The sequence below is a fragment of the Hyperolius riggenbachi genome, chromosome 12 (assembly GCF_040937935.1).
Source record: "Hyperolius riggenbachi isolate aHypRig1 chromosome 12, aHypRig1.pri, whole genome shotgun sequence".
NCBI lineage: Eukaryota > Metazoa > Chordata > Amphibia > Anura > Hyperoliidae > Hyperolius > Hyperolius riggenbachi.
The window spans coordinates 227,600,022-227,612,371 of NC_090657.1; the positions used below are offsets into that span (position 1 = coordinate 227,600,022).

The window sequence follows — 12,350 nt, forward strand, 5'->3', positions numbered from 1 at the left end:
CTGCAGCCTCCTGTCACATGACTCTGGTCTGTCTAGTGTCAGGCAGTAGTGGGTGCAGGAGATGAATATGCAGGACTGCAGCCTCCTGTCACATGACTCTGGTCTGTCTAGTATCAGGCAGTAGTGGGTGCAGGAGATGAATATACAGGGCTGCAGCCTCCTGCCACATGACTCTGGTCTGCTTAGTATCAGGCAGTAGTGGGTGCCGGAGATGAATATACAGGACTGCAGCCTCCTGTCACATGACACTGGTCGGTCTAGTGTCAGGCAGTAGCGGGTGCAGGAGATGAATATACAGGGCTGCAGCCTCCTGTCACATGACTCTGGTCTGTCTAGTGTCAGGCAGTAGTGGGTGCAGGAGATAAATATACAGGGCTGCAGCCTCCTGTCACATGACTCTGGTCTGTCTAGTCTCAGGCAGTAGCGTCTGCAGGAGATAAATATGCAGGACTGCAGCCTCCTGTCACATGACTCTGGTCTGTCTAGTATCAGACAGTAGTAGGTGCAGGAGATGAATATACAGGGCTGCAGTCTCCTGTCACATGACTCTGGTCTGTCTAGTATCAGGCAGCAGTGGGTGCAGGAGATGAATATACAGGACTGCAGCCTCCTGTCACATGACACTGGTCGGTCTAGTATCAGGCAGTAGTGGGTGCAGGAGATGAATATACAGGGCTGCAGCCTCCTGTCACATGACTCTGGTCTGTCTAGTATCAGGCAGTAGCCGGTGCAGGAGATGAATATACTGGGCTGCAGCCTCCTGTCACATGACTCTGGTCGGTCTAATATCAGGCAGTAGAGGGTGCAGGAGATGAATATACAGGACTGCACCCTCCAGTCACATGACTCTGGTCTGTCTAGTCTCAGGCAGTAGTGGGTGCAGGAAATGAATATACAGGGCTGCAGCCTCCTGTCACATGACTCTGGTCTGTTTAGTCTCAGACAGTAGTGGGTGCAGGAGATGAATATACAGGGCTGCAGCCTCCTGTCACATGACTCTGGTCTGTCTAGTATCAGGCAGTAGCGGGTGCAGGAGATGAATATACAGGGCTGCAGCCTCCTGTCACATGGCTCTGGTCTCTCTAGTATCAGACAGTAGTGGGTGCAGGAGATGAATATACAGGGCTGCAGCCTCCTGTCACATGACTCTGGTCTGTCTAGTGTCAGGCAGTAGTGGGTGCAGGAGATGAATATACAGGGCTGCAGCCTCCTGTCACATGACTCTGGTCTGTCTAGTCTCAGGCAGTAGCGGGTGCAGGAGATGAATATACACGGCTGCAGCCTCCTGTCACATGACTCTGGTATATCTAGTGTCGGACAGTAGCGGGTGCAGGAGATGAATATACACGGCTGCAGCCTCCTGTCACATGACTCTGGTATATCTAGTGTCGGACAGTAGCGGGTGCAGGAGATGAATATACAGGGCTGCAGCCTCCTGTCACATGGCTCTGGCCTGTCTAGTCTCAGGTAGTAGTGGGTGCAGAAGATGAATATACAGGATTGCAGCCTCCTGTCACATGACTCTGGTGTGTCTAGTATCAGGCAGCAGTGGGTGCAGGAGATGAATATACAGGACTGCAGCCTCCTGTCACATGACTCTGGTCTGTCTAGTATCAGGCAGTAGCGGGTGCAGGAGATGAATATACAGGGCTGCATCCTCCTGTCACATGACTCTGGTCTGTCTAGTATCAGACAGTAGTGGGTGCAGGAGATGAATATACAGGACTGCAGCCTCCTGTCACATGACTCTGGTCTGTCAAGTATCAGACAGAAGTAGGTGCAGGAGATAAATATACAGGGCTGCAGCCTCCTGTCACATGGCTCTGGTCTGTCTAGTCTCAGAAAGTCGCGGGTGCAGGAGATGAATATACAGGGCTGCAGCCTCCTGTCACATGACTCTGGTCTGTCTAGTGTCAGGCAGTAGCGGGTGCAGGAGATGAATATACAGGGCTGCAGCCTCCTGTCACATGACTCTAGTCTGTCTAGTCTCAGTCAGTAGCGGGTGCAGGAGATGAATATACAGGGCTGCAGCCTCCTGTCACATGACTCTGGTCTGTCTAGTGTCAGGCAGTAGCGGGTGCAGGAGATGAATATACAGATCTGCAGCTTCTTGTCACATGGCTCTGGTTTGTCTAGTATCAAGCAGTAGTGGTGGGTGCAGGAGATGAATATAAAGGGGTGCCGCCTCCTGTCACATGACTCTGGTCTGTCTAGTATCAGGCAGTAGTAGGTGCAGGAGATGAATATACAGGGCTGCAGCCTCTTGTCACATGACTCTGGACTGTCTAGTCTCAGAAAGTAGTGGGTGCAGTAGATGAATATACAGGGCTGCAGCCTCTTGTCACATGACTCTGGTCTGTCTAGTATCAGGCAGCAGTGGGTGCAGGAGATGAATATACAAGACTTCAGTTTCCTGTCACATGGCTCTGGTCTGTCTAGTATCAGGCAGTAGTGGGTGCAAGAGATGAATATACAGGGCTGCAGCCTCCTGTCACATGGCTCTGGTCTGTCTAGTATCAGGCAGTAGTGGGTGCAAGAGATGAATATACAGGGCTGCAACCTCCTGTCACATGGCTCTGGTCTGTCTAGTATCAGGCAGTAGTGGGTGCAGGAGATGAATATACAGGGCTGCAGCCTCCTGTCACATGGCTCTGGTCTGTGTAGTATCAGGCAGTAGTGGGTGCAAGAGATGAATATACAGGGCTGCAGCCTCCTGTCACATGGCTCTGGTCTGTCTAGTATCAGGCAGTAGTGGGTGCAAGAGATGAATATACAGGGCTGCAGCCTCCTGTCACGTGACTCTGGTCTGTCTAGTATCAGGCAGCAGTGGGTGCAGGAGATGAATATACAGGACTGCAGCCTCCTGTCACATGGCTCTGGTCTGTGTAGTATCAGGCAGTAGTGGGTGCAAGAGATGAATATACAGGGCTGCAGCCTCCTGTCACATGGCTCTGGTCTGTCTAGTATCAGGCCGTAGTGGGTGCAAGAGATGAATATACAGGGCTGCAGCCTCCTGTCACATGGCTCTGGTCTGTGTAGTATCAGGCAGTAGTGGGTGCAGGAGATGAATATACAGGACTGCAGCCTCCTGTCACATGACTATTGTCTGTCTAGTATCAGGCAGTAGCGGGTGCAGGAGATAAGGACTGCATCCTCTTGTCACATGACTCTGGTCTGTCTAGTGTCAGGCAGTAGTGGGTGCAGGAGATCAATATACAGGGCTGCAGCCTCCTGTCACATGACTCTGGTCTGTCTCGTATCAGACAGTAGCGGGTGCAGGAGATGAATATACAGGACTGCAGCCTCCTGTCACGTGGCTCTGGTCTGTCTAGTATCAGGCAGTAGTGGGTGCAAGAGATGAATATACAGGACTGCAGCCTCCTGTCACATGACTATTGTCTGTCTAGTATCAGGCAGTAGCGGGTGCAGGAGATAAGGACTGCATCCTCTTGTCACATGACTCTGGTCTGTCTAGTGTCAGGCAGTAGTGGGTGCAGGAGATCAATATACAGGGCTGCAGCCTCCTGTCACATGACTCTGGTCTGTCTCGTATCAGACAGTAGCGGGTGCAGGAGATGAATATACAGGGCTGCAGCCTCCTGTCACATGACTCTGGTCTGTCTAGTGTCAGGCAGTAGTGGGTGCAGGAGATCAATATACAGGGCTGCAGCCTCCTGTCACATGACTTTGGTCTGTCTAGTATCAGGCAGTAGCGGGTGCAGGAGATGAATATACAGGGCTGCAGCCTCCTGTCACATGACTCTGGTCTGTCTAGTATCAGGCATCAGTGGGTGCAGGAGATGCATATACAAGACTTCAGCCTCCTGTCATATGACTCAGGTTTGTCTAGTGTCAGGCAGTAGTGGGTGCAGAAGATAAATATACAGGGCTGCAGCCTCCTGTCACATGACTCTGGTCTGTCTAGTCTCAGGCAGTAGTGGGTACAGGAGATGAATATATAGGGCTGCAGCCTCTTGTCACATGACTCTGGTCTGCCTAGTATCAGGCAGTAGCGGATGCAGGAGATAAATACACAGGGCTGCAGCCTCCTGTCACATGACTCTGGTCTGTCTAGTCTCAGGCAGTAGTGGGTGCAGGAGATGAATATATAGGGCTGCAGCCTCCTGTCACATGACTCTGATCTGTCTAGTCTCAGGCAGTAGCGTCTGCAGGGGATAAATATGCAGGACTGCAGCCTCCTGTCACATGACTCTGGTCTGTCTAGTATCAGGTAGTAGTGGGTACAGGAGATGAATATACAGGACTGTATCCTCCTGCCACATGACTTTGGTCTTTCTAGTATCAGGCAGTAGTGGGTGCAGGAGATGAATATACAGGGCTGCAGCCTCTTGTCACATGACTCTGGGCTGTCTAGTCTCTGGCAGTAGCGGGTGCAGGAGATGAATACACAGGGCTGCAGCCTCCTGTCACATGACTCTGGTCTGTCTAGTATCAGACACTAAAGGGTGCAGCAGATTAATATACCGGACTGCAGCCTCCTGTCACATGGCTCTGGTCTGTCTAGTATCAGGCAGTAGCGGGTGCAGGAGATGAGGACTGCATCCTCTTGTCACATGACTCTGGTCTGTCTAGTGTCAGGCAGTAGTGGGTGCAGGAGATGAATATGCAGGGCTGCAGCCGCCTGTCGCATGACTCTGGTCTGTCTAGTCTCAGGCAGTAGCGGATGCAGGAGATAAATATACAGGGCTGCAGCCTCCTGTCACATGACTCTGGTCTGTCTAGTATCAGGCAGTAGTGGGTGCAGGAGATGAATATACAGGACTGCAGCCTCCTGTCACATGGCTCTGGCCTGTCTAGTCTCAGGCAGGAGTGGGTGCAGGAGATGAATATACAGGGCTGTATCCTCCTGTCACATGACTCTGGTCTGTATAGTATCAGGCAGTAGCGTCTGCAGGGGATAAATATGCAGGACTGCAGCCTCCTGTCACATGACTCTGGTCTGTCTAGTATCAGGCAGTAGTGGGTGCAGGAGATGAATATATAGGGCTGCAGCCTCCTGTCACATGACTCTGGTCTGTCTAGTCTCAGGCAGTAGTGGGTGCAGGAGATGAATATATAGGGCTGCAGCCTCCTGTCACATGACTCTGATCTGTCTAGTCTCAGGCAGTAGCGTCTGCAGGGGATAAATATGCAGGACTGCAGCCTCCTGTCACATGACTCTGGTCTGTCTAGTATCAGGTAGTAGTGGGTACAGGAGATGAATATACAGGACTGCAGCCTCCTGTCACATGACTCTGATCTGTCTAGTCTCAGGCAGTAGCGTCTGCAGGGGATAAATATGCAGGACTGCAGCCTCCTGTCACATGACTCTGGTCTGTCTAGTATCAGGTAGTAGTGGGTACAGGAGATGAATATACAGGGCTGTAGCCTCCTGTCACATGACTCTGGTCCGTCTAGTCTCTGGCAGTAGCGGGTGCAGGAGATGAATACACAGGGCTGCAGCCTCCTGTCACATGACTCTGGTCTGTCTAGTATCAGACACTAAAGGGTGCAGGAGAATAATATACCGGACTGCAGCCTCCTGTCACATGGCTCTGGTCTGTCTAGTATCAGGCAGTAGTGGGTGCAGGAGATGAATATACAGGGCTGTATCCTCCGGTCACATGACTCTGGTCTGTGTAGTCTCAGGCAGTAGCGGGTGCAGGAGATGAATATACAGGGCTGCAGCCTCCTGCCACATGACTCTGGTCTGTCTAGTCTCAGGCAGTAGCGGGTGCAGGATATGAATATACAGGACTGCAGCCTCCTGTCACATGACTCTGGTCTGTCTAGTATCAGGCAGTAGTGGGTGCAGGAGATGAATATACAGGACTGCAGCCTCCTGTCACATGGCTCTGGCCTGTCTAGTCTCAGGCAGGAGTGGGTGCAGGAGATGAATATACAGGGCTGCAGCCTCTTGTCACATGACTCTGGTCTGTCTAGTGTCAGGCAGTAGCGGGTGCAGGAGATGAATATACAGGGCTGCAGTCTCCTGTCACATGACTCTGGTCTGTCTAGTATCAGGCAGTAGCGGGTGCAGGAGATGAATATACAGGACTGCACCCTCCTGTCACATGACTCTGGTCTGTCTAGTCTCAGGCAGTAGCGGATGCAGGAGATAAATATACAGGGCTCACAGCCTCCTGTCACATGACTCTGGTCTGTTTAGTCTCAGACAGTCGTGAGTGCAGGAGATGAATATACAGGACTGCAGCCTCCTGTCACATGGCTCTGGCCTGTCTAGTCTCAGGCAGGAGTGGGTGCAGGAGATGAATATACAGGGCTGTATCCTCCTGTCACATGACTCTGGTCTGTCTAGTATCAGGCAGCAGTGGGTGCAGGAGATGAATATACAGGGCTGCAGCCTCTTGTCACATGACTCTGGTCTGTCTAGTCTCAGGCAGGAGTGGGTGCAGGAGATGAATATACAGGGCTGTATCCTCCTGTCACATGACTCTGGTCTGTCTAGTATCAGGCAGCAGTGGGTGCAGGAGATGAATATACAGGGCTGCATCCTCCTGTCACATGACTCTGGTCTGTCTAGTGTCAGGCAGTAGCGGGTGCAGGAGATAAATATACAGGGCTGCAGCCTCCTGTCACATGGCTCTGGTCTGTCTAGTATCAGACAGTGGTGGGTGCAGGAGATAAATATATAGGACTGTATCCTCCTGTCACATGACTCTGGTCTGTCTAGTATCGGACAATAGCGGGTGCAGGAGATGAATATACAGGACTGCACCCTCCTGTCACATGACTCTGCCCTGTCGAGTATCAGGCAGTAGCCGGTGCAGGAGATGAATATACAGGGCTGCAGCCTCCTGTCACATGACACTGGTCGGTCTAGTATCAGGCAGTAGTGGGTGCAGATGAATATACAGGACTGCAGCCTCCTGTCACATGACTCTGGTCTGTTTAGTATCAGGCAGTAGCCGGTGCAGGAGATGAATATACAGGGCTGCAGCCTCCTGTCACATGACACTGGTCGGTCTAGTATCAGGCAGTAGCGGGTGCAGGAGATGAATATACAGGGCTGCAGCCTCCTGTCACATGGCTCTGGTCTGTCTAGTATCAGGCAGTAGTGGGTGCAGGAGATAAATATACAGGGCTGCAGCCTCCTGTCACATGACACTGGTCGGTCTAGTATCAGGCAGTAGTGGGTGCAGGAGATGAATATACAGGGCTTCAGCCTCCTGCCACATGACTCTGGTCTGTCTAGTATCAGACAGTAGTGGGTGCAGGAGATGAATATACAGGGCTGCAGCCTCCTGTCACATGACTCTGTTCTGTCTAGTATCAGGCAGTAGTGGGTGCAGGAGATGAATATACAGGGCTGCAGCCTCCTGCCACATGACTCTGGTCTGTCTAGTATCAGGCAGTAGTGGGTGCAGGAGATAAATATACAGGGCTGCAGCCTCCTGTCACATGACTCTGTTCTGTCTAGTATCAGGCAGCAGTGGGTGCAGGAGATGAATATACAGGACTGCACCCTCCTGTCACATGACTCTGGTCTGTCTAGTGTCAGGCAGTAGCGTCTGCAGGAGATAAATATGCAGGACTGCAGCCTCCTGTCACATGACTCTGGTCTGTCTAGTATCAGACAGTAGTAGGTGCAGGAGATGAACATACCGGGCTGCAGCCTCTTGTCACATGACTCTGGTCTGTCTAGTATCAGGCAGCAGTGGGTGCAGGAGATGAATATACAGGACTGCAGCCTCCTGTCACATGACACTGGTCGGTCTAGTGTCAGGCAGTAGTGGGTGCAGGAGATGAATATACAGGGCTGCAGCCTCCTGTCACATGACTCTGGTCTGTCTAGTATCGGACAATAGTGGGTGCAGGAGATGAATATACAGGACTGCAGCCTCCTGTCACATGACTCTGGTCTGTCTAGTGTCAGGCAGTAGTGGGTGCAGGAGATGAATATACAGGACTGCAGCCTCCTGTCACATGACACTGGTCAGTCTAGTGTCAGGCAGTGACTGGTGCAGGAGATGAATATACAGGGCTGCAGCCTCCTGTCACATGACTCTGGTCTGTCTAGTGTCAGGCAGTGACTGGTGCAGGAGATGAATACACAGGGCTGCAGCTTCCTGTCACATGACTCTGGTCTGTCTAGCGTCAGGCAGTGACTGGTGCAGGAGATGAATATACAGGGCTGTAGCTTCCTGTCACATGACTCTGGTCTGTCTAGTGTCAGGCAGTAGCGGGTGCAGGAGATGAATATACAGGACTGCACCCTCCTGTCATATGACTCTGGTCTGTCTAGTCTCAGGCAGTAGCCGGTGCAGGAGATAAATATACAGGGGTGCAGCCTCCTGTCACATGGCTCTGGTCTGTCTAGGATCAGGCAGTAGTAGGTGCAGGAGATGAATATACAGGACTGCAGCCTCCTGTCACATGACTCTGGTCTGTCTAGTATCAGACAGTAGTGGGTGCAGGAGATGAATATACAGGACTGCAGCCTCCTGTCACATGACTCTGGTCTGTCTAGTATCAGACAGTAGCGTGTGCAGGAGATAAATATACAGGGCTGCAGCCTCCTGTCACATGACTCTTGTTTGTCAAGTATCAGGCAGTAGCGGGTGCAGGAGATGAATATACAGGACTGCAGCCTCCTGTCACATGACTCTGTTCTGTCTAGTCTCAGGCAGTAGCGTCTGCAGGAGATAAATATGCAGGACTGCAGCCTCCTGTCACATGACTCTGGTCTGTCTAGTATCAGACAGTAGTAGGTGCAGGAGATGAACATACCGGGCTGCAGCCTCTTGTCACATGACTCTGGTCTGTCTAGTGTCAGGCAGTAGTGGGTGCAGGAGATGAATACACAGGGGTGCCGCCTCCTGTCACATGACTCTGGTCTGTCTAGTATCAGGCAGTAGTGGGTGCAGGAGATGAATATACAGGGCTGCAGCCTCCTGTCATATGACTCTGGTCTGTCTAGTCTCAGGCAGTAGCCGGTGCAGGAGATAAATATACAGGGATGCAGCCTCCTGTCACATGGCTCTGGTCTGTCTAGTCTCAGTCAGTAGCGGGTGCAGAAGATGAATATAAAGGGGTGCAGCCTCCTGTCACATGACTCTGGTCGGTCTAGTATCAGGCAGTAGAGGGTGCAGGAGATTAATATGCAGGGCTGCATCCTCCTGTCACATGACTCTTGTTTGTCAAGTATCAGGCAGTAGCGGGTGCAGGAGATGAATATACAGGGCTGCAGCCTCCTGTCACATGACTCTGGTCTGTCTAGTATCAGACAGTAGTGGGTGCAGGAGATGAATATACAGGGCTGCAGCCTCCTGTCACATGACTCTGGTCTGTCTAGTATCAGACAGTAGTGGGTGCAGGAGATGAATATACAGGGCTGCAGCCTCCTGTCACATGACTCTGGTCTGTCTAGTATCAGACAGTAGTGGGTGCAGGAGATGAATATACAGGGCTGCAGCCTCCTGTCACATGACTCTGGTCTGTCTAGTATCAGACAGTAGCGTGTGCAGGAGATGAATATACAGGACTGCAGCCTCCTGTCACATGACTCTGGTATGTCTAAAAAATTGTACTTATTGTCACTAAAATAAGGCAAAAAGAATATAGTCATTTGCGCTCATCACTGCTGCCCGGTCTGCGCTCAGCACTCTGATTCCTCCTCACTAAGAAGTGTAATGCTCTCTGCATCTCCTGTAATAGGTACAATGTTTGCAGCCATGCTGGAGCCCTCAGGGGTAGCAAGACTTTCAATACCGCAACCGAGGAATCACGCTGCTTTCTGTCGCCATAGAAACCATCGGGGGGGGGGGGGGGGGGGGGTGTAGCGAAACCTTACACTGGTGAGCGCAGATTCTGCTGAATTAAAGGGGAAGGTCCTATCAGGGGAGGATGGTCACATAATGGCTTTATAATGTGATATTGGTGTGTAGGCCCCGCCCCCACCCACACTATATATCATCACATTATACTCTCCAGGAGAAAGGGTCACCTAATCAGCAGCACTATAGCAGGCACATATACCTCTGGTGCTCCAATAAAGAGTAATGCAGTGGCTGGGGGGAGGGGACACCTGATCAGCACTATAGATGGCACATATACCTCTGGTGCTCCAATAAAGAGTAATGCAGTGGCTGGGTGGAGGGGACACCTGATCAGCACTATAGCAGGCACATATACCCCTGGTGCTCCAATAAAGAGTAATGCAGTGGCTGGCTGGAGGGGACACCTGATCAGCACTATAGCAGGCACATATACCCCTGGTGCCCCAATAAAGAGTAATGCAGTGGCTGGGGGGAGGGACACCTGATCAGCACTATAGCAGGCACATATACCCCTGGTGCCCCAATAAAGAGTAATGCAGTGGCTGGGTGGAGGGGACACCTGATCAGCACTATAGCAGGCACATATACCCCTGGTGCCCCAATAAAGAGTAATGCAGTGGCTGGGGGAGGGACTCCTGATCAGCACTATAGCTGGCACATATACCCCTGGTGCCCCAATAAAGAGTAATGCAGTGGCTGGGGGGAGGGGACACCTGATCAGCACTATAGCAGGCACATATACCCCTGGTGCCCCAATAAAGAGTAATGCAGTGGCTGGGGGAGGGGACACCTGATCAGCACTATAGCTGGCACATATACCCCTGGTGCTCCAATAAAGAGTAATGCAGTGGCTGGGGGAGGGGACACCTGATCAGCACTATAGCAGGCACATATACCCCTGGTGCTCCAATAAAGAGTAATGCAGTGGCTGGGTGGAGGGGACACCTGATCAGCACTATAGCTGGCACATATACCCCTGGTGCTCCAATAAAGAGTAATGCAGTGGCTGGGGGGAGGGACACCTGATCAGCACTATAGCAGGCACATATACCCCTGGTGCCCCAATAAAGAGTAATGCCGTGGCTGGGGGGAGGGGACACCTGATCAGCACTATAGCAGGCACATATACCCCTGGTGCCCCAATAAAGAGTAATGCAGTGGCTGGGGGGAGGGGACACCTGATCAGCACTATAGCAGGCACATATACCCCTGGTGCTCCAATAAAGAGTAATGCAGTGGCTGGGGGGAGGGACACCTGATCAGCACTATAGCTGGCACATATACCCCTGGTGCTCCAATAAAGAGTAATGCAGTGGCTGGGGGGCGGAACTCCTGATCAGCAAAGAGTAATGCAGTGGCTGGGGGGAGGGACTCCTGATCAGCAAAGAGTAATGCAGTGGCTGGGGGGGAGGGACTCCTGATCAGCAAAGAGTAATGCAGTGGCTGGGGGGGAGGGACACCTGATCAGCAAAGAGTAATGCAGTGGCTGGGGGGAGGGACTCCTGATCAGCAAAGAGTAATGCAGTGGCTGGGGGGAGGGACTCCTGATCAGCAAAGAGTAATGCAGTGGCTGGGGGGAGGGACACCTGATCAGCACCATAGCTGGCACATATACCCCTGGTGCCCCAATAAAGAGTAATGCCGTGGCTGGGGGAGGGGTCACCTGATCAGCACTATAGCAGGCACATATACCCCTGGTGCTCCAATAAAGAGTAATGCAGTGGCTGGGGGGAGGGGTCACCTAATCAGCAAAGAGTAATGCAGTGGCTGGGGGGAGGGACACCTGATCAGCAAAGAGTAATGCAGTGGCTGGGGGGAGGGACACCTGATCAGCAAAGAGTAATGCAGTGGCTGGGGGGAGGGACACCTGATCAGCAAAGAGTAATGCAGTGGCTGGGGGGAAGGACTCCTGATCAGCAAAAAATAATGCAGTGGCTGGGGGGAGGGACACCTGATCAGCACCATAGCTGGCACATATACACCTGGTGCCCCAATAAAGAGTAATGCAGTGGCTGGGGGGAGGGGACACCTGATCAGCACTATAGCAGGCACATATACCCCTGGTGCCCCAATAAAGAGTAATGCAGTGGCTGGGGGAGGGGTCACCTGATCAGCACTATAGCAGGCACATGTACCCCTGGTGCCCCAATAAAGAGTAATGCCGTGGCTGGGGGGAGGGGTCACCTGATCAGCACTATAGCAGGCACATATACCTCTGGTGCCCCAATAAAGAGTAATGCAGTGGCTGGGGGGAGGGACACCTGATCAGCACCATAGCAGGCACATATACCCCTGGTGCCCCAATAAAGAGTAATGCAGTGGCTGGGGGGAGGGGACACCTGATCAGCACTATAGCAGGCACATATACCCCTGGTGCCCCAATAAAGAGTAATGCCGTGGCTGGGGGAGGGGTCACCTGATCAGCACTATAGCAGGCACATGTACCCCTGGTGCCCCAATAAAGAGTAATGCCGTGGCTGGGGGGAGGGGTCACCTGATCAGCACTATAGCAGGCACATATACCCCTGGTGCTCCAATAAAGAGTAATGC

At 52.2% G+C, this 12,350-nt stretch overlaps 1 protein-coding gene across 3 annotated transcripts in view; it reads left to right on the forward strand.

The window, feature by feature from the left end:
* LOC137541198 (leucine-rich repeat and fibronectin type III domain-containing protein 1-like protein) overlaps nt 1-12,350 on the forward strand; it is a 311,740-nt gene that overhangs the window by 239,583 nt on the left and 59,807 nt on the right. The gene's annotated exons all lie outside the window — the stretch shown is intronic.